The sequence below is a fragment of the Ammospiza caudacuta genome, chromosome 11 (assembly GCF_027887145.1).
Source record: "Ammospiza caudacuta isolate bAmmCau1 chromosome 11, bAmmCau1.pri, whole genome shotgun sequence".
Classification (NCBI taxonomy): Eukaryota; Metazoa; Chordata; class Aves; order Passeriformes; family Passerellidae; genus Ammospiza; species Ammospiza caudacuta.
Window position 1 is genome coordinate 382,199 of NC_080603.1, and position 12,557 is coordinate 394,755.

Below are 12,557 nucleotides of genomic sequence, written 5' to 3' on the forward strand. Positions count from 1 at the left end.
ACACCAACCTGTCATTCCCAGAAAGGCGCGCAGGTCTCTCACCGTCTCTGGTTTGGGCATTTGACAGATGGCCTCTTTCCTAGCTGCTCCCAGGGATCGCTGTCCTCTGGAGACTTCGTATCCCAGGTACACTACTTCTTTTTGCACCAGCTGTGCTTTCTGTTGAGAGACTCGGTATCCACTTAAACCCAGGAAATTTAACAAGGAAATAGTCCATTCAATGCATTCTTCCTCTGTCACTGTTGCTATTAAAAGGTCATCTACGTATTGCAGAAGGGTGCCATCTCCCAGCGGCCTTTCCCACTGTTCTAATTCTTTGGCTAATTGATTCCCAAAAATCGTAGGGGAGTTTGTCCATCCTTGGGGCAATACCGTCCAGGTAAGTTGGGTCTTTCTTCCTTTATCTACAGATTCCCATTCAAAGGCAAAAATCTTTTGACTCTCGGGAGCTAAGGGAAGGCAGAAAAATGCATCTTTCAAGTCTAATACAGTGAACCAGGTCAAATTATCCTTGAGTCTAGTTAAAAGCGTGTATGGATTAGCAACTAAAGGATGTAATATCTTGGTTATTTCGTTTACTGCTCTCAAGTCCTGAACTAGTCTGTAAGCTCCATTAGGTTTCTTTACTGGCAAGATTGGTGTATTAAAATCCGATTCACATTCTACCAATAACCCCAGTTCCAAAAACCTTTTGATTATGGGCTCAATCCCCTTCCTGTCTTCTATTCTCAAAGGGTATTGTTTTCTTACCACCGGTCTTGCCCCATCTTTAAGTTCAACAACAATCGGTGCTGCTTGTTTTGATTTTCCAGGTATATCAGTAGCCCATACTAATGGGTATGCCTCGCTCAGGATTCGCTCAAAATTGTGATTCTCAGGTTTAGGTTTCACACAACTGATTGTTAGGCTTAGGGCTGTAATCAGTTGTTCTTCTTTTACTTGAAATTCAAATCTGTCCTTTTTGAACTTTATTATAGCTCCCAAGTTTTCTAATAAGTCTCTCCCTAGTAGAGGTTTTGGCGAATTTGGCAAATACAGAAACTGGTGTATTCCCATTTGTTTCCCAATTTTGTATTTGATAGGTTTCAAAAAGTAAGCCTTTTCTGGTTGGCCTGTTGCTCCCACAACTTGTACAAATTCATCACTTTTAGGTACCAATTCTTGATTTAAAACTGAAAAGGTTGCTCCCGTATCAATCAAAAAGTCCAATTCCTTTTTACCTTCCCCTAGCTCCATTTTAACCAGTGGGTCTGCTAGGGTATGGCCCACCGGTCCCCCTCATTCACTTTCTTGCTGTGTGGTGGTAGTGGTGACCATTAACCTTCTCTTTAACTGGGGGCATTCCTGTTTCCAGTGTCCCGTCTGTAGGCAGTATGCACATTGATCTGGCCCTACTCTAGCTGGGTGGGGTTGGAACCTTCCTCCCCCTCTCACCGGGTAGCCTCTACCCCTACCCCTGGTTCCAGGTTCCGAGTGACCTGTCTTCTGAGCTGCCACTGCCACAGCCACTACTCGAGCTATCCTCCTGTCCTCCCTTTTCTTCTCCTCAACTTCTCTATTATTATATACCTTCCATGCCTCATTCAACAAGGCCTCCAGGTTTTTATTTTCTGGATGTTCAAGCTTTTGCAATTTCTTTCTGATGTCTGGGTTACTCTGTCCCATCATTAATCCTAACAGGTGTTGTTTCCCTTCTTCCGTTGCTGGGTCCAGGGGTGTGTATTGTCTCATGGCTGCCCTAAGTCTATCCAAAAACTCTGACGGGGTCTCATCCTTTCCCTGCCTAATGTCATATAACATCGACCAATTGATAGCCTTAGGGATCGCATTACGCAAGCCCATCGCTATCAGCTTTCTGTACTGTACCAATCGTCGATAGTGCTCTTCGTTGCCCGGATCCCATTCTGGTTTACTGCTGGGGAAATTATCTTCTAGTCTCCCTGATAATACTTGAGCATGTCGTTTTCCTGTTTCCAATACGAGTTCCCTTTCTGTATCTGTCAATTCTGACAACATCACCTCTATATCTTCCCAATCAATATCTAAATTCTTTGCCATTAATTCAAACCTCTTCGCTACTCCCTCTGGATTCCTCCTGAAGTTCCTTGCCTCATCCCTCCAATTGTTCAGATCACTTGTGGAGAACGGTACCTTTACCCTGGTCCTTTCTCCTACCATTGGCATAAGTTGTCGGAGAGGAGCTATTGTATGGTTCCGTTCCTCTTCTTGCTTTGCTTCCCTCCGTGCCACAGATCTGGTATAATACGAATGACTAGTCCCTTCCCCAGGATCTTCCTGTGCCTCAATGTCTTCCCTATTCTTTCTCTTCTCTTTTCTCTTTCCCTTTCCCTGTTCTTCATCTTCACCTTCTATTTCTGTTAACTCTTTTCCTACTACCCCCCTGGCATGGTTTACACAGTCCAGCCGCGCCTCGCTCTGCATCTGTCGCCTTTCTTCCCGCATCTGCCGGCGCCTATCCTGTTCCGGGCTACTGTCCTCATCTTCTGTTCCCCTTCCATCTCTCTTATCCTCTATCTGAATTATTATATTCAGCTTCTGTGAGTTGTTCTCTGCCTCCCTTTCGCATGTCTCAGTGTCATTCTTCTCACTATACCTTAGCTTAGAGACGTTGCCTCCCAGTGAGTTATCCCCAGTCCTCGGTGTGCTAGTTTCTATTCTACAGGTACCTGATTTCCCAAAACCTCCACTTCTGGGTGTACTACCATCCCCATATGGACTTAGTTCGGGGAGGCTGCGTGTCTCCCCTCGACTCTCTGTTCCATGTGGGCTGCCTTCTTCCCTCTCAACTTCTAATCTGGGTGGGCTGTCAGCATCCTTGTAGCTTCCCGACCCCTGTGGACTATCTGGTCCCTGCGGGCTGCTTTCCTTCTTGTCCATCCCCGATTTTAATAGACTATCCTCCTCCCAAGTGTTATCTAGTTTCTGAGGACTGTGCCCAAACTTAGATTTCCACCATCGTTCCAGCTCCTTTAAGGGGCTAGGATCCCCTTGTTCCTCCTTTGGCCTGGGAAGAGGCCCTTCCCGTCCTGGGGCGAATGGATGGTATTCCCACAGGCTTATTTCGCTCTCCTTTCCACTATCCCTTCTTGTCAATTTAAGACATTGTTGCCCAATGCTACATGCATCACAGCACCGTTCTTTAGGCTTTGAACCTTTCTTATCTTTTTCCAGGGCTAGCACTAGGGGGTCCTGAGGTGCTACATTTACCCCGCACTCTTTTTGCCACTCCGGTTTATTTCTTAGGGTAAAGAACATATCAGCATACATCACTTCGTCCCATTTGTTAAGTCGGCGAAGGAAAAGCATCAATTGCAAAATAGTATTATAATTAGTTGTTCCCTCCGGCGGCCATTTCTCATTGTCATCTAACTTGTACAATGGCCACCACTGCGTACAATATTTAAGGAGTGTCTTTTTACTTATGTTTCCCCCCGGGATCCCTCCCAAGTCCTTCCAGTGTTTTAGGATACATCCTAAGGGGGTTTTCATATTTACGTCCTTACTCTGTTGACTTCCCATAGTTATTCCCTGTGTTGGTTTAACACTTCACACACAATTTTCAGTCGCTTTTGTCCTGGCTTCTCGCGTCGCAGCGATGCTGCATCTTATTCACTCTCAACCATACACGCGCACCTTTATAAAGGAATTCCTACCTTATGGTCTATATCAGAACAGACTGTTACCGGGTTTGGTCACGCGAGGTCACCTACAGACCGTGAGACACCGGTTTGCCAGATTCGTGCAATCGCAACCGTAGACAGTGTAACAATTGCAGGAGGTCACAATTTTCTTCCGGATATCTATCAACTTATTCTCTTCTAAAAATTATAGAGAGAGCAGCAAAATATTTTTTTTGTAAGATTTTGCAACAAACACATAGAACAGACACAAAAGATCACCGGCTGACAGACCTCTTCAGATAGCAGTTTCAGTTCTTAACCCTTAATTCACAGTATTACAACATCAAGCACAATGTTAAAACAGTTTCCCATACAGACCAAAAAATACCAAGATAAACAAACACTTCTTTCAGCAGGACTTTTGTCCTTTTCTTTACAAAAACAATGCCGGGAATCTCCTGGCAAACCAATGCTAGCAACAACCCTGGCAAACCAATGCTAGCAACCCAATGGGATTCGTTACCGGGGCGTCCCCCAGCTTTCCCTTCGGGCGGTCACGTCTGACCCCCGTTTCCTTACCAATAAAACCAATAAACAATTAAAATACCTCTTAATTGAAGCAGGAGATGCAGGGAACCCTCCGTCCACCAAGGCGCCAGTCCAGGGGGGGTCTCTTCTTGACAAAAATTCGTCAGGGGCGCCCAGAGAATCCCGACCCCGGACCCGGCCCGGGAGGACCTCAGGGCCCGGATCTCCTGTCTCGTCCCATCTGGGTCGCCAGAAAATGATGCCGAATTTGCCCCAAAAGGCGAGAATAACTGCTTAAGAGACTCAGCCTAAGTCAGATAAGCAGGAGGTATTTTATTACGACGCGTCGGAGAAATCACGAAATGGATTTCTGGATTATGCACCGCAAAAGCGGGTTTTTATACAATTTTAAACAAGGATTACATCATTTATTACATGCATATTCATAGGCAGGCGGAGTCTTCTGGGAATTCTTGATCTTCCTCAGTTAAATTTTAAGCTTTTCCTAATTTGGTCTTCTTCCTGTTATCCTTGGCATGTTTTTCCATGACTTAGCTGAAGTAACTGTTGTACTTGGCTTGATCCTAACGGCTTGGCAGGTCACTTTAACTTATTGGCTTCCACTTCTTCTTCTTCAAATATTCTAATTCCAAAGTTTCTTCTGTGAGTGTATTTTAGATTACCTATCCAAATATTGTGAGTGTATTTTTACATTGCCTTACCTAAGTATCTGATCAAAGATCTTCCTGAAAGTGTATTTTAGGTTATTTATTAACTGCTGCAATTCCCTTAATATATTTTGAGTGTCTTTAATTCTTTTATTTTTCAGAAGCTATTAACCATTATAATAAATGGCTTCACTGGTGAATGCTTTGCCTGTTAAATAAACAGGTTTTTTCCCCTTTTCTCCATGGAAATATTTTCTTGATCTGGTTGGAGGAGGGGCCACTTGAATCTTCTTTCTAGAGGAAACTCTTTTGGAGATTTTCTCCCAAATTTGCCCTAAACCAGGACAGGGTGGTGGGAAGAGGGGACAGCCCCTAGTGACAGGACTGGGGTGAAGCTGGAGAAGGGGACCCCAAAACCCCCCAACATCCCCAAGCAGGACCCTGGAGAGGGGAGATCCCCAGTGCCCATGGGATCTCCAACAGCCCTGAGACAGGGGACCACCAGAACCCAAGAGACGGGAAACGGGAAAATCCTGGTGGCTTTTTTTGATTCACTCTTGATTTTTGAAGGATTTTATGGACACCAGATGACTTCTGGTGATGGACTTGGGTGGGAGGAATCCCCAGCCCAAGGCATTCACACCTTGTTTTTCCCCAAACCAGGATTTCCCATTCCCAAATCTTGGCAATATGGAGGAGGAGAAGGCTTGGAGGAAGAGGAAGATGCCCCAGGACAACCAGGCAGGTGAGGAGGAAGTCAGTGCCCCTTTCCCCCTCTCTCCTGCTCCATCTCCCAGCCCAGCACGGGCCCCGGCTGCAGGACAACCCTGCTGCAAACCCCGTCCTGATGGGGATGCACTGGGGGGATTTCCTTCCCCTTTCGGGTGGCAAGGAGGCAAATCCCATCCTCTCCTTGTCCTTCCTTCCCCAGGGAAGGAGCTGAGGATGGAGACCAGGGAGGACAAATCCCCACAGCAGAACCTCATGGAAGAGGCTGTTTTGAGTGACTCCACAGTGCAGGAACCCAATGGGGAGGAAAAGCCCCAGCAATTCCACACAAGGAGGGGCTGCAAACCCAGCCCAGGGTGCTCTGAGGAGAGAAGACCCACCCTGGGCCAGGAAGGTGGACAGAGCTTCAGCCAGAGCACAGAGCTGGTGGCCCATGAGCAGCTTCATGCCAGCGAGAGGCCCTATGAGTGCTTGGAGTGTGGGAAGAGCTTCAGGAAGAGATTCAACCTGATCTGCCACCAGAGGATCCACACTGGGGAACGGCCCTACGAGTGCTTGGAATGTGGGATGAACTTCAGCCACAGGTCTGACCTGGTTGTCCACCAGAGGTTCCACACTGGGGAGAGGCCCTACGAGTGTCCCCAGTGTCAGAAGAGGTTTCACACCAGCACCCACCTCCTTGTACATGAGCGCATTCACACCGAGGAGAGGCCCTTCTGCTGCCCTGACTGCAGGAAGGGCTTCAGGCACAACTCCACCCTCATCACCCACCGGCGCATCCACACCGGGGAGAGGCCCTAAGAGTGTCCCCAGTGTGGAAAGAGCTTCTCAGACCGCTCGTTCTTTACCCAACACTAACGGAGACACCGGTAAGGGCAGCCCTGTGAGTGCCCCAGCTGCAGGGGGAGCTTCATGCTCTGCTCCAGCTTCATCCCCCATGGGAGGACCCACGTTGGTCAGAGCCCTGGCCATCCACATTCCTGGTGATCTGCATTGGGAAGGCGGTTGGACTTTCTTTTGTTTTGACCCTAATTTTCTTTGGATTCATCTTCATCTCTTTAAAAAAGAGAAAATTGGGGTAAAACTCAATAAATTCATCAAGGGCATCTAAAGCCTCACTTTTTACTTGTGTTTCAGGGCAATCTGGGATTCAGGGAGATAATTGGGAGAATTTGGGGGTATTTGATGTACTTGTTTCCCTTTCTTGGCACTAAAAGAGACAAGAGGGTTCAATCTGTCAACTCAATGCCACTGAAAACTACTCAATCCCACCCCAAAACTCCTGGATTCCACAGCTCTTTGGTGTGGAATGGGGTTGGAAGGGGATTGAGCAAAGTGGCCTTCAAATCAGGAGGCTTGACATGGGCATTAGGTGGGGCAGGATGGGTGGGATGGGGTTTGGGAGGTGGGAAATGGGGGAAATATGGCTTGGAAAGGGGGCGTTGATGTCCAGGAGGGGTGGGATGGGTTGGGGATTGACTGGGGAGGTGGGCTGGGGTCTGGAATGAGACAGCCAAAGTTTGGGGATGATGAAGGGAGGGGGAGCCCATTACTGAATGAGTTCTTGAATAATCCACATTCCTGAAGAGATTTTGGAGTATCTCATGTTTCTGAGGCAGTTTTTGGGCACTCCCCAGCTCTTGGGGGTCTTTCCTGAGAGCAGCTCCATGGACCCCCATTGCCAGGGGTGGTTGCCTTGGGCACGAGCTCAGAGCTGTAGCCAGAGTCCGTTGCCTTGGTGCTGGAGAGCAGAGAAATGATGAACAGCCCCAGACATCTCCAGTGCGTGTTTGGGGGCAGGGAGAGTTCTGCATAGGTGGGGTGGTCACTGCCCCAACCCAGCCACTGCAGCCTCTGGCCCAGCCCCAAAGTGATTGCCAAGCCCCTGGTACCCCAAAAACCCCACCTGAGAGAGGGACCAGAGCAGGTCAGGCTGTGACACGGGTGTGACACTGACACATCCCACGGCCCTGGAGCTCACAGCAGCTGAGATCCATGACTGACTGTGGATCTCTGTCTCCCTCTCTCTCTTCTCCTGACTTCATCTTCTCGAAATCTGGATAACTTGAAGTTGGACAGGTTAGAGTTTGCTAAGTCAGTGCTTTATGAAGTGATTTACTGTAATTCAATGCTATTTAAGATTTCCCAAATACCTCATTCTCTGAAGTTTGCAACTAAAAGTTTGTTCTCCACCCTCCTGAGAAGATGTTTTCTCTCCTTGGCCATCTGTCCTGCAGGCTGTGCCCCCTGTGCGTGCTGCTCCTCTGCCCTGGCCAGCTGCACTCGCCCATCTCGCTGTGCCCCAGCATTTCTCACCCAGCGTTTCTGTGCCCTCCCTGGACTCCTTGCACCCAGCGCTGCCAGCTCCTGGCACAAAGAGCCAGGGCAGGAGCCCACCCTGCCAAGGGGCTCTGGAGCAGGGCGGGGGCTGCGATGGCTTCTGTGCTCAGCAGCTGCTCCTGGCATGGTTCCATGGAGACCGAGCACAGCAACGCTGCTGAGCATTGTCCCTGCTGAGGGTCACACACTGCCGGGGCACATTCCCTGCCTGCAGCATTGCTGAGCATTGTCCCTGCTGAGGGTCACACACTGCCAGAGCACATTCCCTGACTGCAGGATTTGTGCCTGACCCAAGCGCTGCACTTGTGTCTCCAGCTTTGCTTTCCAACAAAAACAGGGGAAGGCAAACTGTGCAGGTCATGGTATTTTAGTGTGTCTAAAACTCACTAAGTCGTTGATCTTAGAGGTGAGATGCATTTAGAACTTATGGCATGGAGAAGTATTGCAAGATGGAAAAGAGGAGCATAGAAATAAACTGAGGAAAACATTTCAGATGATTTCTTTCCATTTTCATTTCACTTCTGGAATGCTGGTTCAGTTTTCCAGGAATCTTCTCTGTGATCCTGTCTGCTCTTCTCAGAGACCTTTCCTGGAGAATGAGGTTGAGCTCTTGTCACAAGACGTGCCACCAACTGCGGCTTCTCTTGGCTTTCCACACTGTGTGCAGCAGGACTCTTGCAGCAAAACAGGACAAAAGTTTTGAGGACTTGACAACTTGTCCTTTCTTTTCCTGGTGGACTGGGGAGTTGTGCTATGGGTAAGGTTTTCATTGTTGCTTTTCTAGGCTAAGAAAATAGGGGGTGGTACAAAGAATTGTTAGGGAATACAAGCCTGGCTGAATGCAGAGAAAGAATCTCCAGAGCCTGCAGCCTCAAGTGGAGAGTTGTGTGACGATCATTCCAACCCGTCACTGGACATCTTGAAAATTATCTGGAATGTGAAAATGCTCTGACAGAGGGAGTTTGTTTCTGAATTCCACATCTGGTGCCTTGGTGCATAAATCAAGAGCACAATCAGTTCATGATAAGTACCAGAACAAGATGGACCTCTCAGAGTAGCTGACTGAAACAATCTGAAAAGGAGAAATGCAGGGAATGACCGGGTGAACCTTGCCTGGAAGAAGGGTAAATTTTTCTACTAATTACTAATCCATTCCCTCATCTTTTGGCTTTCTTAGCAAGGCCATTTGCATCCCAGATTCCCTATGAAGTGTGAAGCCTGAGCTTGTGGAAGTGGCTGAAAGATGCCCTGTTCCTCTGCAGGGACACTCAGGCTGGAACAGGAGCTGGAGCCCTCTCTGGGGCAGCCTCCTCCAAGCTGGAATTTGTGCCGTGCTGTGAGAGGAGGAGGAGGGGGAGAAGGCTGGCGCTGTGTGGCAGGAGCAGCAGGTTTGGGCCGCAGGACATTCCGTCTGTGCCGCTGCCCCGCAATGGGCGGCCGTGCCCGGGGCTCTGGGCCTGGCCCCGTGTGCACTGAGCTCCCTGGGCTGGGCTCAGGTTCCCGCTGGGACTGGGCAGAGCCTGGGCTCAAACTGGGGGCAGCAGCAGTGCAAAACACCTCTGGGCATCTGTGTTTCCTGCTGCTAGGAAGGAGCAATGAAGTGAGTCAAGAAGTTCTGGTTTCTGTTTCTCCTGGTGGATTTTTTTATTTAATTCCACATTGCGGAGGCAAATTCTGTGACAGCCTCTGTCAGCTTATTCTATTTCAACAACGTCAGCAACAGGGCTGTATTTGAGCGCTGCAAATGTGGCCTGTGTGGCTTTAATTCCCCTCATCTTAGTGTTCAGGGGCTGGTGAGCTTTTCAGTATCTGCTGATCTTTATGCCTGTGACAAAAATACTGACTTCACTGTCATGAAAGCACCATGGGTAGCACCAACTGAAAGAGGCACTTGCATTTTTATGGATAAAATTCAGGTGGCAAGCAGAAGAGGGCCAAGAGCAGCCATGATCTGCAGTTCCCAAGGCAAAGGCACCAGTGTCGCAGACATTTTTTCACAGAAATACTTTCTTTCAGATTTCTGCATTTTCTGGGAAGCTGAGGGCCCCAGAGGAAGAGAATGTAAACAATTGTTATCAGCTGCTGTGGAATGCAATAAGATGCACCTGTGATTGGTTCATGTTCTGATGTTTATAATTAAGAGCCAATCACAGGAGCAAGCTGGGGACAGAGTCCCTGGACTCAACTTTGTTATAGATTCTTTCTTTCTATTCTTAGCTTAGCTTAGCAGCTCTGCAACTTCTCTCTTTATTCCTATTAGTATAGTCATAATGTATTATATATCATATATCAATAAATTCAGCCTTCTGATCAAGAAACAAGATTCTCGTCTTTCTCTCACCACCCCAGCGACCCACTCAGGTTGCTGTAATACACCAGCAGCCTCTTCCTTTCACCTCAGGGTGAGTAAAACAGAGCTGGAAACAGTGCTGGAACCCAATCCTTTCTTCCTCTGAGGGCTGGCTCGGGGCAGCACAGGCGGGCCCTGAGCAGTCAGGGCTGTGTGTGGGTGCTGGTTGCTCTGCTCCAGAACTGAGCTGGAAAAAGCCCTTGGGAGCAGAGGCAGGAGCAGGCGGGAAGGGGCCGGCGCTGCTGCTGCTCCTGGCCGGGAGCCCCGGCTGGGCCGGGCCGGCGCCCCCTGCGCTGCGGCTGCTGCTGCTGCCAGAGCCGGGCGGGACTCGGGGACAGGGAACGGACACGGGGGGGGACAGCAAAGGCCGGGTGGCTGCAGGGATGGTGGCGCTGGGGCCGGGGCCAGCACAGAGCTTCAGCCCACAATTAACCCCGAGGGAAATGCTGGGGAAAGGCTCCATTTCAGCCTTTCTGTACTCATGGCTGTGAAGGGACTGAAATGAAAGCAGAACAAGTAGGGCCCAACCTGTTCTCCTGCCTTGGGTGGAGCCCCAGGCCTGAGGCTGAGAGGGGCTGTGAGGGGCTGTGAGGGGCCATCTGTCATGAGTGAAATAAACAGGGCCAGGAGACTTCTTCTCCTTTTTAATGCCTTTATTAAAAGTGATCAGCTCAGGAGTGGGCAGGTCGGCAGGGCTGCAGTCCCTGTCGTGGCGCCCAGGGCGACTCAGAGGAGGAGGATATGCACAGCTTTGTCCACAAGGGGCAGAGCTGGGGGATCCGGTCCTCGTGGGAGCCTTTAGGGCGTGGTGTCCCCATCAGATGTTGGTTTGGTCTGGGTCTCGCTTCCTCCCAGACCTGGCCCTGGGGGCTCTCGAAGACAGGGTGAGGAACAATGAAGGCTTCCAGCATCTCTGCAGGCCCAGCACTCCGCTCCTCGCATCCAGACATCACTTCAGTCTCTCAACTCTTATATGGCTCGTTGGTTTTGGGGTTTTCTCAGTACATTCGGAGTGGGGGACCCACACAGAATGCTGGTCTTGGAGTCACTTTACATAACCCCCCCACCTTCTCAGGTGTCTTCACTATTCTGGGAAAGGTAAAACTTAGCCTCGGGCAAGGCTCTGCTAATACAAAAGGAGCGATTAGCCACAACGACCCATGATTACAATAACAAAACACGCAGAACTTCGGCAGCTACAGTGCTCTGGCTGCCTTTTTGTAACTTTTTCTCACAAAAAAATATTAACCGAATTTTTGTTCATAACAATGAGGGGCCATGAAGGGCCTTGAGAGGCCATGAGGGGCCATGGGGAACTCAGAGAGGCCTTAAGGCCCTGTGAGGGGCTGTGGGAGCCAGGCCCTTCATGGAACCAAGGGTCCATCATGTCCTAGCACGGCCTTGTGGAACCAAAGGGACCATGGTGCCACTATGGAGCCTCATGGTATCACAGGTCCATTGTTACACAGCAGCCACAGCCTGGCTGCAGAACCAAGGAGATCATTGTGATACTGCACAACTGTGCAAACCTGTGAGCCTACCAGGGAAAAGCCAGCAGAAATGGCCTGGAGAGACACACTGTAGGCTCTGGGCATTCCTCACAGCTCAGGGTGAGGAAAGAGGCTTCCCCATGGTGCTCTGCAGCACTATGTTAATTTTTCCCAGTTCTGTACTGTCCCTTGGCCTTCTCTACCCGTTTAACTCCTATAAGTTCATGTTCTGGTGAGTTCTCCCTTCTCTGTTTTCCCACTGGTGTGTAACCCTGCCCATCCACCCTGGCATTTACTATTGGTCCCTTCTATGTGTACAGCCCCTGAACCCTCAGAGCATTGGATCCCCGGTGCTCTACTCTGAACCCTCTTTTCCTGCATTTGTACCCTGGACTCTCCTTTGTCTTTGTTTTTGGCCCCTGGACACTTTCAGCATTTCTCTGTGTGTGTGTGTGTCTGTGAGTGTGTCTGTGTGTGTGTGTCTGTGTGTCTGTGTGTCTGTGTGTCTGTGTGTTTGTCTGTGTGTCTATGTGCTGGTGCTCTCGTGGTTCCTACCCATTGGCACAAGAAACTTGGGGACGGTTGTGTGCAGACCACCTCAGACTGCAACAATAACTCCTTTTTTCATTTACTTTGTGGTGGGAATGAACCATTCTGTCTAATCACGATCAGAATAAATCAGAGCTGTATTTATATAAATTTATCTGGTATTCAATCTTTAATGCTGGGGGGAAAATTGCATTAAAGTTCAATTCCACCTGTCTAATCTTTAACACCTTTGACAAAGTCTGGGGCTGGGATTGGATCCAAC

The 12,557-nt window shown here is 49.2% G+C and overlaps 1 pseudogene; it reads left to right on the forward strand.

The window, feature by feature from the left end:
• The window catches only part of LOC131562621 (zinc finger protein 883-like), a 73,442-nt pseudogene that overhangs the window by 42,983 nt on the left and 17,902 nt on the right, over positions 1–12,557 (forward strand).